Source organism: Pinus tabuliformis, chromosome Q, assembly GCF_031772625.1.
Source record: "Pinus tabuliformis cultivar Carrire ecotype Pingquan chromosome Q, CPIR1, whole genome shotgun sequence".
NCBI classification, from domain to species: domain Eukaryota; kingdom Viridiplantae; phylum Streptophyta; class Pinopsida; order Pinales; family Pinaceae; genus Pinus; species Pinus tabuliformis.
This window is the reverse complement of record NC_142296.1, coordinates 1,213,351,310-1,213,377,625: the sequence shown is the minus strand read 5'-3', so window position 1 is coordinate 1,213,377,625 and position 26,316 is coordinate 1,213,351,310. Positions and strand designations below refer to the sequence as shown.

The following is a 26,316-nucleotide window of genomic DNA, read 5'->3' as shown; positions in this document are numbered from 1 at the left end:
TCACTGCGGATTACATCAATTCCAAAATAACAATGCCAACATGGAAGGCTAGAAAATTCATGAGGTAGAGCAAGAAAAATCCAGAACCAAACACATAAAAAATCCTCAAGATCCATCTTTTTGTGTTTCCTTGATAACCATCTAGATCTTCAACAATAGGTTTCTCACTCAAATAGTTAGGCTCATCCTCATGATCATATGACATCTCTTCAATCACATGACCTATCTAGTAGACTATGGTTCTTGATACTCTTGGTTATAAATGAAACCATTTTGTTTGTTGGAGAATTCTTCTAACTCAAAAATACTACTTGACCTAAAAATGATTCCAAATGGCATTGTGAAAAAGGGACCATCAAAAAGGTCATTGTAAGAATCTTCACAACATATTCTTTTAGCTTATGGAACCAAACAAGTTTCCAAACAATCACTTATGAAACCAAATAGGTCATTAAATGATCCATTCTTAAGTTGAATCGAGAAGAGGAAATACCATAATTTATGCTAACTTCCTCCAAGCGATTTTTAATGGGACTAATGATTTGAGTTAGCCAACCATAAAATAGGCGTAAAACTAAATCTTGGATGGTTGCTAAACTGTAACCAAACAATTATTTTACAATCTAGAGAAGAGAAGCATAGATATGACGTAGATTTACACTAAAGCCTACATAGAAAGTGCAGCTGAGTCCCACAACTTAGCAACAAATTCTCCTTTGCAAAATATTTCAAAAAACTCTAATATCTATGATTAATATATCTCATACTAAATTAGATAGGAATCTAATTTAGTAAACCTATTGATTTCCTCTTCAATGATATATTAAGAGTTCTCTGAATTAGGCATCCCTTGCCATTTTACCAGATACCACTTATAGTTTTGTGATCTTGTGGTAGTAACTTTGGTGTCTACCACTTTCTCAACATGTTCCTTCCATTTATATGGTAGCTTGTTGTTCCATTCTTCAAGCACTTCTTCCTCATTGGTGTCTTTGGCCCCTGCATGATAGTAATATATATATGCAACATTAGAGATGGGACTAATACAAATTCTCTTGGAAAGAAAATTCAATAGGAATTTTCATTGATTCGTTTCAAGATTTTGCATGGAATGATATTCTTTGGTTTTAGTTTATGGTATGTTTCCTTAGGGAACCTCTCCTTCCATAGGTAAACCATGCCTTGTTCACCTTCTTGGTACATCTTTTCTCTCTGATGCAAATATTCTTTTATCTTTTATACCTCATTCGTGTTTTCTAATTTATGTTTGACCTCCGCTTGCATATCATGCATATACTTTACAAAATTTGGAATTTTTTACTGATGTGTTCTCCCTTGGGAAGGTCAAATAGTTCTAGCATTCTATGTGGGTTGTGTCCATAAACAACCTGAAAAGGGGACATACATGTAGACCTGTTAATACTGGAATTGAAAGAAAATTCAGCCTGTGTCAAAACCAAGTACCATTGCCTTGGATTTTCTTCAACTATGTTTCGAAGTAGATTCTCCAAGCTTATGTTCACTACTTATGTTTGTTTATTAGTCTGAGGATTTGTTGAGGCGTTTGAAATTGCCAACACATAGGGGGTCTCCCCGATATGAAGTCCCGATTAGACCTCAAACCATTTGGTATAGGATCCCCATCCATAATATGTCTTGGTTTCCATTATCTTAAGAATTTCCCTTGCCTAAAATAGTTAGCATAAGAGAGAAACACACATGTAATTTCTAATGAGAAAGTAACTAAGCCTTGTGAAATATTAAATCATAGTATGTATCAAGGTTCTTTCACCGAGAGGGAAGATAAAGTGAGTCTCTAGAAGAAAAGTAGTAATACTATTCTAATAAAGACACACACACATACATATGAAAGGATCGTTAACCATCTAGAGAAATAGTTCACATAGACATAACGATCATTAAAGAAATTACAACAGACATTCAGCAAGATAAACACAAAAGGCAATGAAATAGTTCAATTTCTTTAGTACATGAGAGCATAAAAAGATATTGCATGCATTTAAATAATAGTCATATAATATTCCTGATACATGCGTAAAAGTGTTTTGGCTCAACGAGTTTCAAATTATCAAGTGAAAGTTCCAAAATACATATAGTTACAATGAGATGCCACTGTCTCCAACAGTGAAGCATTAAGCCACTAGTTGCTCCCCAAAAGAGTAATCTTCTCTCTAATGCCTAGTTATGGAAGCCAAGGTGAAAAGTCATTTTCTTGAGTAATGAGGCTTCTTTTATAACTAGCGGGATGACCTTTCATATGCCCATGACTTTTTAACTACCCTGATGACTCTTGCACTTCTAACATGAAAATTGAACTTCCACAAGACTTTTGGGCTTTTCCTAGTGACTCTTTTGTCCATATGCGACTCTTGGACTGTTATCGGGAAATCTAGTGTCCACTCGGAGCTGCTAGTCCCACTAAGACTGGTAGCTATCTTAGAAACAAACAAACTAAAACTAATTTCGTTTTCCTTTATGAGAAGTAGATAAGAGGGGAATGAAGGACACCAACCTCAGTCTTGTGCTTGGTTCCTTGCTCAGTTCCTCTCCCTTCTAACAGATCCTTGCCACCTCTCCTTCATCTACCCAGCTTCAAAGAGCACTTGTGGGATCAAAGCAGCATAATACTATCGAAGAACAGAGATCTACAATCATAAACAATATAGGACCAGATATATATTGACCACACAAATGCATATATCATCAAACATACAAGAATGTGGAGGAAAACTTGAATAGCTTTATTAATATCAAGAATAGCAAAGAGGATTACAACCAATTGTTCTGACCTAGCGTCATCCTCCAGCATGAAAGCCCTTCTTTCACCTCATGAAAAGCTTAGATCACCCAACACTATGATGTTCCACCAAGAAACCAACAGCACTTCCTTACAAGGTACAAAATTCTAGCCTCTGGATCTCTGGGATGAGGGATCCATATATAAATTATTGCAGGGGGGTGAGTCAGCTTCTAGGATTTTAATTAGTGTCTTCTCTCTGATAGTTCTTGATTCCACTTGGAGATTGATGATCTCCTACTCATCCCTGGGCGAATTCAGAGAGGCAAGTGTCATAGGAGAAGTTTCTGGAAGATTCTATGATCATCCAGCTCACAAACTATCTCTGCCATTTGTCCACTCTCGCCCATCGCACCCTACAGAAGGGCTTTTTAGTATGCATCGCACCCTTTACACTGGTCAGGTGGGATGCATCGCACCCTTAGCACTAAGTACCCTGTATGGTCCAGTTTTGACTAGTGTTGAGCAGTTTCCTGTGGAGAACTTCTGGGAGATGATGTAATCATCTGACCTTGTTCTTTTAGGGTATGGAACAACACTTCTAAGGACTTAGGAGCCCTTCGTTTATGGAAATGTATGATTGGGGTTGCAGTGCCCAAAAATGTCTATAACAGTTGCCCCCTAAAGCATGAGGTCGTTAATCTTTTGATGTCGGGTGAAATGCTTTATCATGAGGATCCAAAGTTTTTTCGAGCTGGAAGGCGACTTGTAATAAGATACAATACAATACATTATCTTCATAATATTTTTCATGATCTAGCTGAGGCAGGCATTCCCATGCTCAGCTTTATAAATTCATTTTCATGTACATAAGACAGACAACCGTCTGTGCGGGAGACTGATGATTCTGATAGAGTCATCATCCTTTGATTCAGATGATCATCTGTGAAACAACAATGTATATTGATGTCTTTATTTTCCTGAATATATCGCAGCTCGAATGGATGAAACTAGATCCAGGGTCTTCAAACTCTTCCAATCTTCACTTGGAGTACAAGTCGATCCATGTGAAAGATGTTCTAGAGTCGAACATGGAAAGACATCGCCTGATTACCAGCCAATGATGTAAGTTGTTAACAAGCGTGAGAGGAATCACCGATAATGATGATGACCCTCAAGGTACTATAGTACAATTCGTGTGGTGTGAAAAAGGACTTGGTGTCGAACACCACGCAAAATCTTTCAGTCGAAGGCCACTGATGTAAACCTGTCGTCGGAAGTGAGAAACTTGCCATTGAGGCATGCAAGCTTCAAAGTACTGAAAGGTTTGTTCCTAGGTCGACTTCTTGGATAATGAGCCGATGTCGACAAGAAGCGACCTGTCGTAGGAGGGCCTTAATTAATCCCACATCTACGACATGGAATAGAGTAAATGATTTTGGAGGTGAAAACGATCTGATGATACAGGGTTCAGGGTGGCAGTCATGAAAGAATGGAGCGTGAATGTATTACAGCGGATGAGACACGGGTAAATTCTCTGAGCGACTTCTCTTGAACATACCGACGACACTGACATAGATTGGTAGCGTTAACCCCAAATATGGATGGTGTGGTGGACCAATGGTGATATGACCAGTGAACAGAACAACCCAACCCGACTCGGATGCAGAGTGAAAGTGTCATGTTCAAGAGCGACTTGCTACCAATAAAGTTTCTTCACGTTTTCTTCCCAATTTTTCCCTAGTCATTGCTGACCAGTACCTCTTTATTTTTGTCAATATTGAGGAGGATAACATATTCTTGTTCTATAATTTTCCCTTTGGGCAAACCCGTCGCTATGTTTTAACGAGCCTAGCGACAGTGAAACTCATTCTTGTTCATATGGACAAGTTTGTCGCTATTCGGTTTTAACGAGTTTAACGACAAAGATAACTCGGTCCTTTTCAATTTTAGAGAGTCTGAAAGGGACGTAAATAAAACTCCAATAATCCTTTTTCGTCATATAATCCCTTAAGTCCGAAAAAGTATAAAATAATATGAAAGAGATGAATTTTCGATAATTTTAACGAGCCGAACAAAACATGCGCTCGATCTTTCTGTGTAATAATCCCTCAGGTCCAAAAAGATTAAAATCTAGAGGAGGGATAGCACTTCTGGTAGCTTTAACGAGCTGGAGATGCCAATTTCTCGGCTATCTTTTCATATTTTACGAGTCAGATGAAAAGAGCTTAAAGGAGACTCATTTTTTGAGGAACGAGTGATAATTTCAGGTAGCAGCTGATTCCAAGTAAGGTTTGGAATTTTCCAATCACGGCAGTGTCACAAGGATGGTTAATAGGATCACTCTTCGCAACTATTCCTCAAAAGGGGTAAACAATCAAATGGAGGTGAATGATCGGCTAAAATGGAGTTGAGGTGATGGTAAGAACATGACTAGGGCTCAAAAGCTGATGATAATGCATTCACAATGGTTATTTACCGGAAATTGGTTCATTTTTTAATGAGCTTAAACTCTAGGGGAACGTTTTCTCATTGCTAAGGTTTAATTTTTAACAAGCTTGAACTTCGCATAAAACTGCTCGTGCCAGTCGTATAATAAGGATGTCTCATCGATAGGTTCAATTTTTAGGGAGCTTGCACCATTCGAAACTTTGCTCTGGATCCTTTCATTATGAAAGCTAGGAACGACCAATCCTACGAGTTTAAAGGGTTGAGAAACTACAAACTATGAAAATAAATGGTCGCTCTTTACTTTCAGTCAAAAAGGTTTGCATGCCCCCAAGCATAACGAAGTAGAGTTTCCAGGTTACCATAGGATTTCTCCATCCGCATTGTAGACAAAACACTTCCTTGGCGATGTCTACTGAAATAGACAAAGGTGAGTGGCGCGGTCGCCTCCACTCACATAACTTTGATGAAGGAATCTTCTTCCAGTCTAATCCCATTTTCCTAAACAGACAGGTGTGTCAGACTAGTCATATATCCTCCGCGGAAACCTACCCTATACCCAAGGTTCTCCTGCCGAAACAGACCAGGGTGCATGCCCCCTAGGTTTCAGTCATGTCCTCCCGAATCACTCGCGCTCTTCTGGTGGACGGACTGGAGATTGATGAGACATTCATTGCGTGAAAAGACCATTTAGGTATGGTATTTGACTATTAGCTATGTGTGAGTGGGGGAACGAAAACTGGTCTATGAGCTTGACCACTCTGCCTTCATGCGGAAAACACATTACTCTAGAGAGTGAGGAGACAATGGCTCCCATGCTATAAATATAGTCGCACCCAAGGAGTAGATTATAATCTAGAGGTCCTCGGACTACCACTATGTTCATGTAAACGGTTTTCCTTATCAACTTTATGGGCACACTAGGAAGGATCCCTAACGGTCGACTGGTTCCTTTGTCGAAGCCTATCAGATTTCTCATCTCAGGCAGAAGCAATGGCGAGCCAAGCGCTTCCCAAGCAGTTGAGGAAAGGATACTCACAGAAGCCCCTTCATCTATGATGGTACCGACCATGATCATTTTGTAAGCTTGTACAATGATTTGGAATGGCACATTAGCTAGTACTCGGGGTCTGCCTAGTAGATTCCAATCGAAGGAAACGACTAGGTTGCTTGGAGGTGGGACCGAATAGATGGCGGGATATGACTCTGACGAACTTCCTTCTTACAGTAAAGGAACGGGTAGACTGCCCCCATGTTCATCGGAGTCTATGTTTACGAAAAGAATTTGAATGGTGTTATTCTCATTCTCTTCGATGATTGTGTCATCTGAAGATGGACCTTCCGAAGACAAGACCGGGCCGACTGCCGCCTCAACGTTTTGACTTTTGTCTGGTATGGATTCAACGGGTTTATCTTCAATGATAGATGCTTCTACTGACCACAATCGTGTGTCAGTCACATTTTCAACTAGTGATGGACTCAGCAAGAGTTTCTTGTATTCAGAAGGAAGCGGTAGCGGTGAAGCAGGACGGTCATCCAAGAATCTTTTAGCTTCATCTAGGAAGGGACAACGGTGGACGACGTGATCGCCTTCACACAGTTTACAAGGAAATTTACATTTCCATTTTTGTCCAAATGCTTCGCTTTCACTAGTTGATGGTGTACTTCCAACATGATCTTCAGAGGTTAATGACACCGGATTGTGCAAACGAGGAGACCAGTCCCTTAAGATCTGAGGGATGCAAGGACAATCTCGATGATAGTGGTCTCCTTTACAAATGACACATGGAGATTTAGGCTTGGACGATGCAGTGTGTGGATTTTCACTAGACGATGCTCGGTTACCCCTTTTTGCCTTCGGCTCCTTCTTCTTCTTCTCTTTCTTCTCTTTCTTCTCCTTCCCCTTCTTCTCCTTCTTAGTTACTTGATTTTTGGCCTTATCAGCTTTATCAAGTGAAGAGGAAGGAGGATAGGGAGAATCAGATGAAGTAGAAGGTTGGGGGGTAACTTTAGTATCATCTAGTTTTTGACTCGATTATTCAGGAATCATGGTGTTTTGAACAACGGAGGTCGAGAAGAGCCATATTGGCAAGCCAATCGTCAATCCTGGAAGTGACAATGTGACCATATGAGGTGCACCAACATCTCCCCAAGAGGAGAAAGGAATAGGATTTCCTCCAAGGGGAAATCCTTGGTTGGTGGACTCCATTTTCCTCAACCTAAGACCAACGTTGGAATGGTGATATTATTTCGATTAAAATAAATTTTAGACGCTTTGACACAACTTGTTTTTTCAATTTTTAAGAGTCGAGAAAAAATAAAAGATGGCTCTAGTCGCCTTTGATTTTTAATGAGCCTGAAGTGACAAGTGCTCAGATGGACCTTTTCCGTTAAGGAGTCTGAAAAGGAACGAAAGAGACTACTCTAGAAATCTAGATAGAGGGATTACCAAACCAATCGCAAAACTACAGAATACTTTTTACGATATGACAGTCAATCTTCCTAAATGTTGTGTTCAGTGCATTGCGATCGATAGGGCAACAGACACGGCTTCCTATGGATAAAGGATATAGCCTATTGTGGTCTCCCAATATATACTTGACGGTACGTGGGAGCACAAGTCCGTACTAGCACTTGTCATCTCAAAGAGGAGGAATCACCCAACCAATAGTGAAAGCGACAGTTACCAAGCTTTACGACGCCGGAATACGTCTCTAGCCTAGACTTCTAGATGTTGTGTGTTAGGTTCCAAAGCGTTTTTATGTTCATTGAATTTATTTTGTAGTTGATATTTTTAAAGAAATTTGCCTTTCAGGTTAACCGCGTGATGTACATATAATTCCTAAAATGCAATCTAAGATGACAAACAATCGTTTAATCTTCTTTTTGCAATGAAAATCCTAGCTACTAAAGAAAGAGAGATGATATTCTTTCAACATAGAGAAGAGAGCACACACTAGATGCACTATCCTAAATCAAACCAACAAGTAGTCTAAATGCAAATGCACATGCATGTATTTGTTTTCAGCTTTCTTAATGTGTGAATGACAAGAAGAATGCTAAGTACAAATCTGAATTATCTTTTCAAAGCGACAATACTAACAAATTTCTCTTCCAAAACGAAAGGAAGATAACGATGACACTTTGCTATTTTGAATTGAAAACTACTTTCGACACTTGAAAAACTACTAATTCAAATCAAATACAAGAGTAATTGTATAATCGACCATCAAGAACAATAGAATTCTTTTCTTTGACTGAAAACAACACTTGCGACACTTTCAAATCAGAAGACGACAGTTCGATTATGCTACTTCTTTGTAAAAGAGAACTGAAAATGGCACAAAATACATAAAAACATTCACAGTTCTTTACAAAATGGAGGCGGAATGATGGAAGGAAGGGGGTTTCTACAGTGGTATACTGATCACAGACAGCAAAACTCCTGAATAAAGCTAAAGAGAGTGAACACAGAAACCAAAATCTGAGAGCAGAAGAGGTCTTGTCTGATCAGCGCACCTATAACACAGGGAAAGTGCGATGCAGCGCACCTACTGCCCATGGGAAGTGCGATGCATCCAAATTCCCATGAGGAGAAGGTGCGATGGTCCAGGGATGAGACTTCAACTTGGTTCCGGGTCATAGTTTGCAACTCAGTTCAGGGATTTAGGCCAAGCAAGTGATGTACAGTAAATAGAAATCACAGGGGATGATCTAATGAGGTTACTAGAGCCACCACTAGGGCAATTAGAAAGTTTGCAAATCAATTTTTCAGTTTATAAACAAAACCCAGAGATACACTGAAGCAGCATTATCTACTTTGCACTTGCATACCAAATGCAGTTCGAAGGCTAGCTGGCTTGACTTCAATATCCATCTGTAAGTTTATAAAACAAACAAATATAGACAAGCAAACAATCTATTCGCTCCCCAGCGGAGTCACCATTTTGTTATCGGGAAATCTAGTGTCCACTCGGAGTTGCTAGTCCCACTAAGACTGGTAGCTATCTTAGAAACAAACAAACTAAAACTACTTTCATTTTCCTTTATGAGAAGTAGATAAGAGGGGAATGAAGGACACCAACCTTAGTGCTTGGTTCCTTGCTCGGTTCCTCTCCCTTCTGATAGATCCTTGCCGCCTCTTCTTCGTCTACCCAGCTTCAAAGAGCACTTGTGGGATCAAAGCAGCATAATACTATCGAAGAACAGAGATCTACAATCATAAACAATATAGGACCAGATATATATTGACCACACAAATGCATATATCATCAAACATACAAGAATGTGGAGGAAAACTTGAATAGCTTTATTAATATCAAGAATAGCAAAGAGGATTACAACCAATTGTTCTGACCCGTCTTCATCCTCCAGCATGAAAGCCCTTCTTTCACCTCATGAAAAGCTTAGATCACCCAACAGTATGATGTTCCACCAAGAAACCAACAACACTTCCTAACAAGGTACAAAATTCCAGCCTCTAGATCTTTGGGATGAGGGATCCATATATAGATGATTGTAGGGGGGTGAGTCAGCTTCTGGGATTTTGATTAGTGTCTTCTCTCTGAGAGTTCTTGATTCTACTTGGAGATTGATGATCTCCTACTCATCCCTGGGTGAATTCAGAGAAGCAAGTGTCATACGAGAAGTTTCTAGAAGATTCTATGATCATCCACCTTGCAAACTGTCTCTTCCATTTGTCCACTCTCGCCCATCGCACCCTACAGAAGGGATTTTTGGTATGGCATCGCACCCTTTACACTGGGCAGGTGGGATGTATCACACCCTTAGCACTGAGCAACCTGTATGGTCCAGTTTTGACCAGTTCTGAGCAGTTTCCTGTGGAGAACTTCTGGGAGATGATGTAATCAGCTGACCTTGTTCTTTTAGGGTATGGAACAACACTTCTAAGGACTTAGGAGCCCTTGGTTTATGGACGTATGATTGGGCTTGCAGTGCCCAAAAATATCTATAACATGGACTTCCACATATTTGCATTTACAATATTTTCAAAAATTGATGACGACAACAACAAAGAGAAGTCATTGACATTGATGACTTGGAACTTGGTGAATTATAACATGAAGTTCTTTGAGAAGCGACCAAATTCCCACTATGTATTCAATACTTGTAACACGTCTTGCACTGTAGTTTTCTTCTACCCTCTAAATGGTCTAGAGAGATTATGGAGTCTTCATGGGTCACTTTGATCATCACATTCCATCATTCCTTTAAATTTCACAATATGGAGCCTTTATGCCTTTGTCTTCAAAATGGTTCCTTGGACAACTTCTCTTGATAGATCTCCTCAAAAAAAAAATTCCATGCTTACTGAGAACACCTATAGCTATGGATCACTCATGGAAATCAAACATTAGACCAAAAATCTACTACTCTATGATGATTCATGCAATGTACCGACTGTGGATCCACAATGAGCAAGGGGGAGAGGGAGAGGGGCCCTCTGCGCTTAGAGTGCACTTGCAGGAGATAAGAATGTAGGTAATACAATATGCCATGCACAACTCTAGAGTAAGAGGAGGAAAGGTGAGTTCATGGAACACTTCGAAGAGGCAAGGCTGTAGGTACTATTCACTAGGATTGTTCCATGCGCTAGGGAGGAAGGTCGAGTCTAGAAGGAGGGTGTAGGGCACAGTTCCAAGGCACAAGGAGGGGCATCGCTTCCCACTAGAAGTGTGCAGTTCACTACACTAGGAGCTAGAGGCAAGACTAACATAAGGAGAAAGATTAAGAAGCAAGGAAAAGGGGCTTGCTGAATTGCGTAGTGCACAAGATGTTAGAAAATCAGAAAGGCAAGAAGATTTTATTATATTGATAATTACTTGTGATATTATTGTGTAAATAATATCTTACTTTCATCAAGAAATGATCAAATAAAAATATGAAGATCAGGGACACCAGATATAGGGACTCAACCAGGGTTAAAATGTCTTTATACGGGAAATCCTAGTCAAACTCTTCCACTAATAAATAAAATTGAAATAGACCAAGTCCTTAGACCTAAAAGAAGTTTCTTCTTCACCATGTCAACCTTCCAAGATTATTCAACAAACTTTAGTAGTCACTTCTTGTCCAACATCTTCAGCCCAACAACAATCCAAAATTTCGTACCCCAACAACTTCAAAATTTCAACCTATAATTTCGACCCCAACAACTTGAAAATTTTGGCCCTTCGAGCAACCTAGTAATTTCAGACATGTGAGATAGAGAGAGAAAATTTGACTTCTTATGCTTTACAAAGATCTCCTTCTTCTTCGCTAGGTTTTCCTTCCTCGTCATTGAATTTCACACCCTTTTCTGCCTCAAATAGATGCATATCGAACTTGTTGGTGTGTGTTCCAAATGAGGTCGATTTGTTTCCTTTATATAGTAGATTTTTCCCCTCAATTAAGCTAACTTGTACAAGTTGAGACCAACTTGGTGTAGGAGGCATAAATGACATATTTTACATTAAAAAAATATATATTTCTTGATAAATAAAGCCCGAGAAGGGTCTATTACATTAAGACATGGACAAGGATACTTAACATAAACCCTAGAATCCTACAATGGAGGATTTGAACTATAAACCATTGACCCAAGCATGAAACCCATGCTTTAGTAAGTCAATTTCTTTAATAATAAAATTCCTTTTCCTTTCATTTGAAAAATAAATTACATCATGACTCAAGCACACTTATGAAGATTGACACTAGTTAAATTCTTCAACACTCCATATTAACTAGGGAGGTATTCATAATGTCATATATATAGAGGTACATGGAATATCTCAAAGTGATATACTCTATGAAGATTCACAACACACACAGTGCCACATATTAGATCCCTAACCAAGGTACTCTAATTGGGCGAGACTAACGTGAACTCAATCTTTAGCCACTCTAGGTACCATCAGGATTTTAAGCTTTATCACCAATCCAGGGATCTAGGCGCATATCTAAGGTCAGAGCTCCATGACCAATGCCACCCTCCATACTTTAGGATCTAGAAATCAAAACATAGGCCAGCTAGATGTCCTCCCAAGCATATTTCCATAAGATTATCCATCTCTCCCTATCAACTAAATCATATATATATCTAGCACTTCCAACCATTCTTCAAAGTTTCAACATTTTTACGGAGACATCCTACATAATCACAACCCCAATCAGTAATAAAATTTCAATATATGTACAAGTAAACACAAACATTTGGGGTCCTCAATCATTTTGATGCTACTCATATTAAGTTTCCTCGATACATCTTGTCAGAAGATTTCTTCTTTCACTTATTAAGTAACACCAAATACAACCTTAGTACTTCTCAAATCCTTTGTTTGCAAATCCATTTGTATCGCTTTCAGTCATTCTTCAGTTTCACTATTTCTTCAAGGTATTTACTTATGACTTTCATAATATCTCCTCCCTCTTAACTTGGGAGATATATCCAAGCTCCCTCTCAACTTAGGGACCTCAACAAATTCCTTCTTTAATATTAGAGTACCTTTATCCTTTCAAGGATTCATTCTTTCTCATGGCATCAAGGTCATCTTAATCAAATTCCTTCATCGTGATTATCACCATCTTTTATTTTGAAAATCTTTAAAATATTGAAGATTGTGTACCTACAAAACATTAATAGAAAGTACAAACAAATACAAATATCAAATTAACTATATCAAGATCATATCATTACAATGGAAGCATCAAAACATGCAAACTTTAAACATCAAATACCTAAACCTAGTTAGGTTCATAATCAACAAACGTTACATATGTTTACACACTAGACTTCAACTTCTTTCTATGGTTTTTTCATAAACCTTATAATTAATATTTGAGATGAAAAGCCTTACATTCAACCAAATTAACAATTTAATCCTAGTACTATAAATCTAATGTTTCAACAATATGCGTTTTATAATTACATGTTACACTTTACTAGGGTTTGTTGCAAACCCTAGATTTTATAATCAAGGCTAAATGATATCAATAATCGAAACCACTATCCTCGTGACCTAAAATATCAACCTATACTATGGTTTTGTTAAAAACCCTAGATTTTACAAGCTAAAAACCTAAGTTAGCATACTCGCATATACATATCTAGGATGCACTAACATTCACATCAATATCAATTAGGTAAACCCAAGACATAAACATCAATACAACAAAGTTAGATATACAATAATTTTGACCAACCTAGGGTTTCAATCATATGGACAAATATATACCTAGGTTTTCATTCCTATGATCTAGTTACAAGGGCTCTGTTTATGCACCCTAATTTTCCAAACCCTAAATATCTAGGGTTTCATTATATAACATAGACATTAATAGCAAAACATAAAGAACTAAGGTTTTATTATGACATTATCAAAATCCTAAGCATCAAAAGAATATGATTTCTAGACTTTATCAACAAACCCTAAGTAAATTTAGGGTTTCATTATTCAATGTTGATATACCCTTAGCGAAAGGAGGCTGGGGTTTTACAATGAACCCTAAACGTTAGGGTTTCACAAAAATGATCAAACAACAAGAGATAGTATAACGAGGGTAGATTCAATCTAATGATTAATCACCCGAATAAGAATATTTGTGATTCAAAACCCTCAACATAAAGATGTCAGTAATATAAAGCAAATTTTAAAAGAAGAATGGTCATACCTTTTATATTAAAAGAACCTTGTAACAAAGCTTGTAGTTTAAGACATACCTTGAGTTTTTCTTTTAACAAACCTTGTAGGACATCAATTCTTGAAGTATTTTATTTGCAATAGAACTTCTTCCATGCTTCAAGTCTCCCCATAACCTTTCTGTATTCTGCAATATTTCCTTCCCAAGGAAAATATAAAGAAAAGGTTATTAGCATGCAATACAAACGAATCTCAATATGATGAAGAAACCAAACAAAAAAGAGGAAATAAGGAACAAGATACTTATATTTTGGTAAAATGGGGAAGGTTCCCTCTTAATCTAATATTTATTAGGAACACCTACAACTTATCAAAATAATTCAAAAATGTTCTAACAAGTCATATTAGACCTACAAAATCTAGAAATCAAAGCTTTGGGAAATATGTGATGGATAGTATTCCCTATGAGTCTTTGGGAAATATTTCTTTGACTTTGGAATCTTTAGTATTGTTCTTATTTGATGGAGCTTCATTAACAACATTCACATTTTCTCTTACTCTCTCATTATTCCTTGGATATTTAGGACAATGACGTTTGTAATGACCCATCTTGTGAAATTTGTAGCAGCCAATCACAGATAGGTCAACTTTCTTCCTTAGTCATTTGAACTTCTTGAATGTTCCCTTCTTCTTGTGATGAGAAGAATAGGAATTAGAGGTGTTGTCTTCTTCATCATCATTATTTTTGTTTACTAATGATATGTGGGCTTATTATTGAATGCATGCATTCACATTTGTTCAAAGGTAGGTTTGTCTTTTCAACTATTAATTCTTGATTCAAATGAGCTCCATGCTTTCGGTAGACCTATAAGTGCAGCAATCACGAGTTCCTTTTATGGTACAACTTCATCTATTGCTTGGAGTTCATATCTTATTTTAGATATCCTTACAAAATATGATGACACAGTATGATCACTTGTCATCCTTATTGTCCTTAGTTCATTCTTGAGGCTATCTATTTGACCAATGTACTTGATGGTGAATAACTTAGAAAGAGCTTCATAAATTTCTTGAGAAATTTTTATGTTAGATATGTATGGAATTATATTGTCCTTTATCCCATCTACTATCATATTCATGGCCAAGATTTCAGTTTCTCTAAACTTCTCGTTTCTTGCATCATCTAAAGGCTTCTTTACTTTTCCTTGAACAAGATCCAAAACTTTGTGCTTAGCAGGATAAGATATATCCTCTTTTTTCATGCCCTGTAGTTGGAGGCTTCTTCTAGCTTGTGTTAACCCTTCATTGTAGTTGACATATTTCCTATAAATAATGTACTTCTTTCCTTATATAATCATTTTCCTTAATAACTTTCTTTTGATCCCATTTTTCTTCAATAGCTCTTCAAGCTACTCTTTTCTTCCTTCTTCACCTTAGCTCTGATACCATGTTAGAAAATCAGAAAGGAAGAAATATTTTCTTATATTGATAATTAATTGTGATATTCTTGTGTTGTTATTAACTTTGTTTATGATCTTATTTTATCTTCTCCATCAAGGAATCATCAAACCAAAACAAGAAGATCAGGGACACCAAATATAGGCACTCGGTCAGGGCTAAAAGCCCTTTATAAGGGAAAATCTAGTCAAAGTCTTCCACTATTAAATAAAATTGAAATAGACCAATACCTTAGACCCAAAAGACATTTCTCCTCCATCAAGTCATCCTTCCAAGATTATTCAACAAAATTTAATAGTATCTTCTATTCCAAGAGCTTTAACCCAACAACAATCCAGAATTTTCAACCCCAACAGCTTCATAATTTCAACCCTTCCAGAAACCCAGTAACTTTACACGTGTGATACAGAGAGAGAAAAATCGATTTCTTATGCTTGACAAAGACCTCCTTCTTCTTCGCTGGGGTTTTCTTCCTGTTCCTTGAATTTCACACCCTTCCTTTTCCTCCAACAACTGCAGATCGAACTAGTTGGTAATGTGTTCCAAAGGAGGTCAAGGTGCTACCTTTATATAGTATATTATACACTTCAATTAGGCCAACTTGGCTAGGTTGAGGCCAACATGATGGAGGAGGCCTAAATGACCTATTTTACATAAAAATTAATTTCTTTCTTGACCGACAAAGCCCAAGAAGGGTCTATTACATTATGACATGGACAAGGAAACTTAACATAAACCTTAGAAGGCTACAATGGAGGATTTTACCTATAAGCCATTGACCCAAGCATGAAACCCATGCTTTAATAAGTTAATTTCATTAATAATAAAATTCATTTTTATTTCATTTGACAAATACATTACATCATGACTCAAACACAATTATGAAGATCGACACTAGTTACAGTATTCAACGTAACAGAGAGAGAGGAGTCCAAGAATGGTGCACGACACATTTCTAGCTAACAAGGAGGGTCACTACTAGGCTCTAGAAGTGTGCAATGTGCTCTTCCGAGACTAGAGAGGAGTTGCAAGGTAATAAAAATGACTAAGTATAGAAGGGTACAACATGGAAAAACACAAAGAGTTAGGAGAAAGATCAAGGTTTACACATCTCAACTCATCAATACAACTCAAACAGGGCCCAAGGCTAAGAAATATACATAAAAGCACATCTTCACAAACAATCTTGAAGTTCTAGAGGTGAAGTATGAGTAGTTGTGACACAAAAGTCATTTGTGACTAGAACGTGTGCTACGACTCAAAAGTGTGTTATAATTAATCTTAATGATCAGAAAAGACTTAGGAGGGGCATGGACACTTGAAAGATGTACATAAACATAAAATAACACTTGAAAACCAAAAGAGACACTTCGCATGATGGAAGTTAGGCTCCAAAATTTAAACATCGCCAAACTTTTTGAGGATGTTGTAACAACAACAAAACTTGGCGACACATTGGATGAACTTCAGCTTCTTTGTCTAGGTCTAGCTTTTAGAATATAACCTAGCCCTTCAAGAAGTTTTGATTTATCATAAGTATCACCCTAGCTTTGTCACTTATCTCAGTTTAACATGGGTTATCCTATTCCTTTCTTGGCTTAAACACATTCAAAGAAATGTCAAAAATCAAATGTTTTGATGGGGAAAGGGTAATAACATACCGAGCTTCTAATGATCAGATATTAAGTACATTCCCACGTGTTTGTTATGAAACCAACTCACAAATTATAAGAAAAGATAGATCAGCGACTTCAAAATCATCCTCTTCAAGGGGGCAACCTCCTTTACATTACACAAATGAACAATTATTGGATGATACAAATTATAAGACCTCCTTTATATAAGGAGTCTAAGGGGCCACAATATAATCAGGGCTGACATAACAATAATAATGTTAGGGCACAATAATAAGAATAGTGGGCTTATATGGGGCACAATACTAATACTATGGGGACCACATGGCACAACAATAACATTAAGGGCTATAATGAGAATACTAATAAGGGGATACACTAGTATTATAGGGACCTACCCCTCTCCTTCAAAAAAGTGTTTTCCACAATGCTTGAGTAGTTAATTATGCTTCTGTATAAAATTATTATCCTCCCATGTTGAATCTTCAGCGGATAAGTTCTTCCACTTGATGAGATGCTCTGAAATTGATCGATTTTTAAGTTCTTGTTTCTGTGACTACTTCAGGTTCCAATATGATTTTTCCTTCCTCATCAAGTTCTAGAAATATTGTTTGAACTGGGAGCTTGTCACCTATAACCTTTTTTAAGCATGAAACATGGAAAACAGGGTGCACTCGGGAAGCTGCAGGAAGCTCCAATTTGTAGGCTATAGTACCAATCTTTTGCAACACCTTGTACAGACCATAATACCTTGGTGATAATTTATTATCCTTCTTAGCTTACTTCAAGGGAATTTGTTTGTATGGTTGTAGACGTAGAAATAACCAGTCACCTACATCAAAACTTCTTTCGATTTGATGTTTATCTACCTGTTGTTTCATTCTATTCTGTGCCAAAGTGAGGTTATCCTTTAAGAGTTGGAGAACTTGCTGATGATGATCGATGTGATCTTCCACTGCTTGAACCTTATAATTTTCTCTTAAATATGATGTGATGGGTGATGGATGATATCCATAAAGTGTCATAAATGGGGTCATTTTTGTTGCAGTATGGAAGGAAGTTCTATACCAACATTCAGCCAGAGGCAACCATTTGACCCATTGTGTTTGTTTATCAGATACAAAGCAACGAGGATATCCTTTCAAACATTTGTTTATTGTCTCAGTTTTCCCATCAAATTGAGAATGATAATATGAGTTATGACCTAACTGAGTACCCAGACAAGAAAATAATTTTGTCAGAAAATTTCCAGTGAAAATGAGATCTCTATGGCTTACAATAATCTTTGGGTTTCTATGTAGCTTTTGAATTGTTTCCATAAATGCAGTAGAAATTGTATTGGCTTTAAATAGATAAGATAATGCACAAAAATGTGCATACTTAGTAAGTCTATCAACTACCATCATGGTGATACTTTTTCCTTCAGACTTGGGTAAACCTGTGATAAAATCCATTGAAACCTCCTCCCAACGTTGACTTGGAATGGATAAAGGTTGTAATAGACTTGGGATCTTAACCCTTTGGTAAGTTTTAAAAAATCCTGAGTGCCCCCCTAAGGGAGAGGTGTGAAATTTCGTAAGAATATTTTGTTTGAATTGGGAATTCTTACAGAGGTATAGGTGATCTTTGTACCATAACGAATCATTTTTCCAATTAAATGTATCAGATGTACTGGGATATTGTTGTAAATTTTGAATGAGTTCCCTCACTTCTTTGTCATTCTTCCATTCATCCCTTGCTTCTTTTATCCAATCTGGTTGGATAATAGAAATGGAAAAAAAAATGCTTCCACATCCTCGTCCTTTCTTGAGAGTGCATCTTCAACAACATTTTGCTTCCCTTTTTTTAGATGATTTCAAAGTCATAACCCAACATATTTGTGACCCATTTTTGCTGCTCTTCTGAATATAATATTTGTTCTAAAAAGTATTTAAGACTATCATGATTTGTTTTTACCTTGAAGTATATTCCCATTAGGCAAGGTCGCCATTTCTTAAGTGCATGTAGTATTGTGAACATTCCTTTCTCATAAATAACTTTGTGTAAATACTTTCCTTTGATTGGACGACTTTAGAAAGAAATGGGTCTTCCTTCTTCAATTAAAACAACAACAATTCCATTTCCTGAAGCATCACATTCCACAATAAAGGTTTTTGAGAAGTCTGGTGTAGCTAAGATCGGTGCTTGGCACATTTCCTCTTTAAGATTTTCAAATGCATTCGTTGGAGTCCATGAAAATGCATATTTCTTCAATAATGTTGTTAGAGGTGTTGATATTCTCCCATAATTCTTAACAACCTTGCGATGATACCCTGTCAACCCAAGAAATCCTCGTAGATGCTTTAAGGATGTGTGGATTTTCGATTCCTTAATGGCTTTAATTTTGCTAGGGTATACCTTAACACCTTCATGCAATACAATATGACCCAGATATTGCACCTCTTGTACTCCAAAGAAACATTTGGAGGTTTTTGCATACAATTGTTTCTCCTCTAATAGTTTGACCACCCTGTCAACATGTTGAACATGATCCTTCCAAGACTACTTGTAGATTATTATATCATCAAAAAATACTAACACAAATTTTCTAAGTGTTTGAAAATGGAATTCATTAAACCTTGAAATGTAGAAGGTGCATTACTAAGGCCAAAAGGCATGAAAAAAAATTCATAATGACCCTCATGAGTTCTAAATGTTGTTTTCAGAATTCCTTCAATCTTCATTCTGATTTGATGATATCCTGAACGAATATCCAACTTGGTCAAGTAAATTGATCCATGCAATTCATCCAATAATTCATTAATGACAAGAATGGAAAATTTATCCTTAATAGTGATCTTGTTGAGCTCCCTATAATCCAGACACATGTGCCATTATCCATACTTCTTGTGCACCCATACCATTGGAACATAGAAAGAACTATGACTAGGTTGAATTATAATAGCCTCTAGCATTTCTGCAACCATACATTTAATTTCACTCTTTTGGGCATAGGATATCTGTAAGGCCTGATGTTTGGAGGAACACTTCCTGGAACCAAATGAATAGAACAATTATGATCATGAATAGGTGGGAGGCCTTTGGGAGTCTCAAATACCTTGGAATGATTGTCCAAGACTTTTTGGAGATCTAGAGAAATAGATGAATTTGATGTGAGAACCTCTAGCGAAAATAATTGTGCAATTATGCCTCGTTGTTCTTTCTTTAGAAGCTTTGTCATGTCGTTAGAGCTGATTATCTTTCCTCATTTCCTTATGATACCTCTTAATTCAACTTCCTTTTCTTCCGAAAAAAATTGAAGAAAAATTCTTGAAAATTAAAAGCTATCGTACCCAAAAATTGTATCCATTGGACTCTTAGTACAACATCAGCACCACCCATTGGAATGGAAAGCATCAGAATATTCAATACATATTCTCCCATGGATAGCTTGATATTATGGAACTTTCCAGAGCAATTTATGGTTCCTTCATTTGCAACCATCACTTGACACTCTGGTGCTGGATATATGAATCAATCCAATTCCTCAGTTATCTTACAATGAATAAAATTATGGGTACTGCCCGAATCAATCAACACTATTACCTTTTTCTTCTTGGTATGTCATTCTATATTGAGAGTTTGAGGAGTGGTAATTTCGGCCAATACATTACAAGATATGGTCAGATTCATTTCTTCTTTCTATAAGGTTTTTTCCTAGTGTATATCCTCTTCTTTTCATGTTTCTTGTTACTTTTCTTCCTCCTCTTCACAATCTATGTAAAATAATTTCTTCTGAGTACACTTATGACCTTTAGTGTATTTGATATCACAACTGTAAGAAAGCCATTTTTCTCTTTTTTCTTCGAATTTTTGTGGTGTCAACCTTGTAGGATGTGGAAGGCTAGGGACAACAACACTTCCATATTCATAGTTGTTAGTGGTAGGCTTACCTGTTGCCATAATCTTGGTTTCATTTTTTCTTGCCAACCTGAATACCTTCTTCAATGAATCAGGTTCCCAAAGGAGAAGCTCATGTTGGATGTTATCCTTTAAAGTCCCTATGAACACATCAATCCTATGCTCCTCTGGAATATCTTTTATCCTTATATTCAAGTTTTGGAAGTCCTCAATGTGATCCACCGTTGAACCCTTTAGTTTGAGATTTATCAATTGGATAAAAACGTGTTGTTTTTTGTATCCTCATAATGTGCTATCATTTCTTCTGTAAAAATTGCTTAAGCGGAATTTTTTTTAAGAGAGAAAATCCATCGTTACCATATAAACTAATTGGGTTCCAAATATAAATTTGAAATGTGTGCCTTTTGTGTGTTGTGCACATTATGGAGATAGAAATATTGCTCCATATGTAGTATCCATGTTACGGGATCCTTCCCATCAAACTTCCTCGTATCAATATTTGGAACATGGTGGGTCTTCAATCCAACGTTAGAGTCTATGAAATCATGATTATCATTTCTTTTTTTTTCTCATCATGTTTTTTTCTTTACAACCCTTTCTCCATTAGTAAGCATTTCTTGTAGCAACTTTGTCAAATCTATCTTCAAATCTTACATGTTGCTTTTATGTTTTGCTTCTATACCATCCATCTTAGCTTCCATGCCATCCATTTTAGCTTCCACGCCATCCGTCTTATAGCTTCCAAGCCATTCATCTTAGCTTCCATGTCTTTCATTAAACCATCCATCTTAGCTTATGTTACCTTTTCTGAGAGTCAAAATTGTTGCACTTGGTCTCGTAATTTTGATATATCATGTTGCATTTCTTCCTCTTATTCATGAGACATGGTAGATATTTTAGGTTTCTTACTAAGTGTTTCCATTTTCTGTATTTGGGGCATCAATTAATGATAATTATGCTTCACTATGCCCTTTGAATCACTTCAAACTAATTTTTAAAACCAATCTTATGCAAATTAAAAAAAAAAAAAACTACATTTCTTATTTTGCTTTATAGGAGCTCGATATTGAATCTATTGTATCTTTGTAATTTTGGATCTCCAAGGTATGAAATTGTGTCTTGTGGTAGTCCTCTGAGTCCTCTTTCTAACCCCACCAGTCTGATCAATATTGGATTCTTCAAAAAAAGAGTTATGCCAAATCACCCACGATGACCTGATTATAGACTAGTTCAGTAGATCAGACTTGTACGACATTCCACGTCTCACTGTTTCAACTTTCATACCTAAAAAAGATATAAATAAAAATAACGACCATCCTCTTTCTGTAACGTCTTACGAAATTTCAATCCGATGCTCAGAGAGAAAGTTATGATGATTTTCCCAAGGTCACTTGTTTGGGATGTAATTCGGGAGTCTGCAAAAACCCTAACATCCTTGGGTCATATATCATAAAATATAGGCAGAAAAGATCTAAAATTCGGACCCAAGGTTCATCCATATTTCGGCTCAAATGATTTTTAATTTCATCTTCTCAAACATCGTAGAAAAAAAGTTATAGCGAAAACTCCACAATGCCCTATTTGGAGCAGCGAAACCCTAGAATCCAAAGCTTTGATATCAAATGTTATGCAACTAGCTCACAAATTAGAAGAAAAAATAGACCAACGACCTCAAAATCAATGTCTTCGAGGGGGAAACCTCCTTTAAATTACACAAATGAACAATTCTTGGATGATACAAATGACAAGGCCTCCTTTCTATATATAGGAGTCTAAGGGGTCACAATATAATCATGGTCGGCATAACAATAATAATGTAAGGGCACAAAAATAACAATAGTGGGATTCTATGGGGCACAATAATAACACTATGGGGACCACATGGCACAACTATAACAATAAGGTCTACAATGAAAATACTAATAAAGGAATACACCAGTATTATAGGGACCTAACAGTGTTGCTCTGCTACCAGTGAACATGTTCAATACCCCAATAGAGTCACCTCAAGGAAACATAAGCATCACTTCACTGATAGAACACTAGTTTAATACCTCCATGAAATTGTTTGCTTCACCTCTCTACATAGGAATCCTTTCTCTTTTTCACCTCTTTATTTAGTTAGTAATAGAGTGTGAAAAATCACTTATTTATTTTGAAGGTGGGAGAGGGATCCCATCTTATTTTATGTGCAAGAGAGGTTTTTCATCTTTTGAGGGATTCATATAATTTCCGAAGTCGATATTCTTATTTTAAGGTTTTATCATTTCATTTCTCTACTCAATAGAGTCAAAACATGAACACACCATTAAGTAAGATTCCAAGTTAGGAATGAAGATCCAAATGTATGGGCATAATACGTCGACGAAGATATTTCCAATATGCATGACCTATATTTCCCATATAGACATTATTAAAACACATAGACCCAAAAAATGAAGGAGACTTAACGAACAACCAAGTATTGTATTTGACACAATCCCTTTTGATTTCTACCACATTGTTATTTTGTCTCATACATGCACTCTCACACAAGGTCTTATTTATGTACATTGACCGAAACAAAGGAAATAAAATGATACATGATGGGAAAAAAAAACAAGGAAAGAAAATTCTACAAAGGTGGGAACATAGCCTAGGGCTGCTACTGGTAGTAATGCTTAAGATCTCGACCATTGACAAGAAGAGGATCAGTCCTCCTGTATAAGGATTTCAACCTATAAGAATTATTGCCAAGCCTTTCAAGGATGGTGTAAGGTCCAATCCACAGGGACTAAAATTTAGTGTGCTTGTCTTTCTCTTCGTGGGGCTTATCCCACTTCAATACTACGTCTCCCACATTAAAATATTTGTTCCATGTGGACAAACCAACACTTGATCTAGTTGTGGTGTAAGGAAATGTTTTCTTCCTCTAGCTTAAGAAGAGTATTTGTCCTACTTTTAACAAGGAGACGTGGTATATCTTAAGATTCCTAGGAACGCTACAAGGTCGGAACATATATGGTTGTAGGAAGAATAAATTCTTTTCCATATACAAGGAAGTAGGGAGAGGTCATCATATAGGGATATGGAGTGAATCGATCAACCCATAATTCATTCGCCAAGGCATTATGCCAGTTCCTTTGCTCAGAGTAAATGATTTTCTTAATAATGAGAATTTGATTCTCATTGGTAGACTCAACCAAATTGTTCCCTTGAGGGTAGTAGTTTGATGCATGCTTTAAAAAAAATACCAAACTCATAAAGGTTTAACGAGGAAAAATAAGTTTCATTATCAAATACAAGGGATGTTGGAATATCAAACATGTTTACGATATTATGTTTGAGAAACTAGATGACTCCCTGATCATTGACTTGTATTAACAAAATTTATTTTGCCCACCGAGTGAAATAATTAGTTGTGATTAATATGTATCATTTTCACCTTGATGAATGAAAAATGATTTCCCCGATAAAATCCAATCCCCACTATTGAAAAGGTAGCAATCGGGTGGTTGACTTCTCATCACAAGCAACACACCTTTGACAAATTGGGCACTTTCAAGCATACATGTGAGTATCCTTAAATAATGTGGGCCAATAGTAACTGACCCTCATCACGTTATGATTAATGGTATCACCTGAAAATTTTCCACCCACTGGTCCATCATGAAGATCTCTTGATACCCTTTCTAAATCTGGAGGCTTTAGACATCTGAGTAGAACACCATTGTGGTGCTTTCAAAAAATCACACCATGCACAAGTTGGTAAGATAAATATTTAAGTCATATGTCCCTCTTCTATTTGGTTTATAGGTGAGAAGGAAAGGTATCATGCTCTAAGTATTTCCATCTGCCTACATACCAATACATGCTTATACTTTTAGGAGGAACTTGCTCAACATTATACATCTAGATCTCTTGTTCAACCCCAAAAGAATCCTCTTATGGTGAAACCATTTCTTCTACAGTGAGCTAACAAAGACCATGGCCTTTGATGCTATGAACCGGTTTGAATACAAGATCATATTCTTATAGGCACGTCATCCAATTCTCCATCCTCTCACCCAACTCTTGTTGTATAAAGAGTGGTCTAATTGTTGGGTGAGCAACATAGATGATAGTATGGGATTTCAGGAGGTAAGGATTGAAATTCTTGACCACCTTGTATACTACGTATTTTTGCTCACAATGGTGTGATAATTCAGTTCTGATCCCTGTAAACTAAGACTCATGAAATATATAGGTCGTGCATCTCCTTGATCATATTTCTATGTCAACACGACCGCAATAGACATGTCAGAAGAAAAGGTGTACGACATGAAATCTTTGGCAAAATATGGGTTGTATAAGGTTGTGGCATCAACAATGGCTTTTTTTCAGGCAAAGGCATATTTATCCCTCTTATCCCATTTATATATAGCATGCTTATTTATAATCTCTTGTAATGTCTTAATAGTTTTTTCATAATCAAAGATAAATTTTATAGAAAAATGATATTTCCCAAGAAGGATTGCATTGCCTTCTTATTGACAGGAAAAGGGATTTGAGTAATAGTCCTTAACCTCTATAGGCCAACCTTAATTCCACTCTTCATGGTTATGTTTCCTAAGAGGTTACCTTCAAACACACCAAAGATTCTCTTCTTTGGATTTAGTGATATTCCATACTTGCAACATCAATCAAAAATTTTCTTTAGATGACAAATGTGATTAGATATTTTCTTTGAAAATATTGTTACATCATCCAAGTATATGACCACACTTTGGCTAATCAATCCATGAAATGCGATGTTCATGGCCCATTGTAATGTATTGCTAGCATTAATAAGTCCAAATGGCATGTACTTACAAGCAAAATTTCCCCACTTTGCGCTGAAGGTGGTTTTTAATCTACCTGGTTTTGCTACAAGCACTTGATTGTATCCTAAAAATCCAAATAGTAGCGAGAAAATTTCTAACCCAAGTACGAGCTAGAGTATCTACTCCATCTATGGCATGGTGTAGTTATATTTATTTGAAGCCCAATAGAGGTTGTGAAAATTAACACATAAGCGGATCTCAATGGATAGTTTCCTAATAGGAACCAGTTTAGAAACCCATGTAGAATGATGAACTTTGAAGATCTACTCATCCAAAAACTTCCTTAATTCCTTTTGGATTAGATATTCAAGCATTGGATGAACTTTCCTTATTTTATGCTAAATCGGTTTCACCCCTTCTTTCATGGGAATTACATGCTGGATAATACATGCATCATATGTGTTTAGATCATCATATGTCCATGCGAATACATATTGATACTATTTGAAAGGAGTAATGAGTGCCTAGCAATCTTGAGGACAAGAAAATGTATCAAGGTTCACATAATTCAGATGTTCTTTGGTTCCCAAATTAACTTATTCATGTGGACGCATTGAGCTTTGAACCTCTGTATTCACTGGTCCTTTGAAACGATTTTCAAGGTCATACAATTTCTCAAAAGATACCACATCTTTAGG

At 36.7% G+C, this 26,316-nt stretch overlaps 1 protein-coding gene across 4 annotated transcripts in view; it reads right to left on the bottom strand.

Moving 5' to 3' along the window:
• LOC149224141 (cytokinin hydroxylase-like) overlaps positions 1-26,316 on the bottom strand; it is a 369,076-nt gene that overhangs the window by 277,690 nt on the left and 65,070 nt on the right. The window contains exon 1 of one of the 4 annotated variants that reach the window (XM_089383497.1): positions 13,949-14,006. The exons of the other annotated variants lie outside the window; for them this stretch is intronic. The gene's annotated coding sequence lies outside the window, so the exon portion shown is untranslated. Of the gene's footprint in view, positions 1-13,948; positions 14,007-26,316 lie in introns of those variants that run through there. 4 annotated transcript variants of the gene reach the window in all.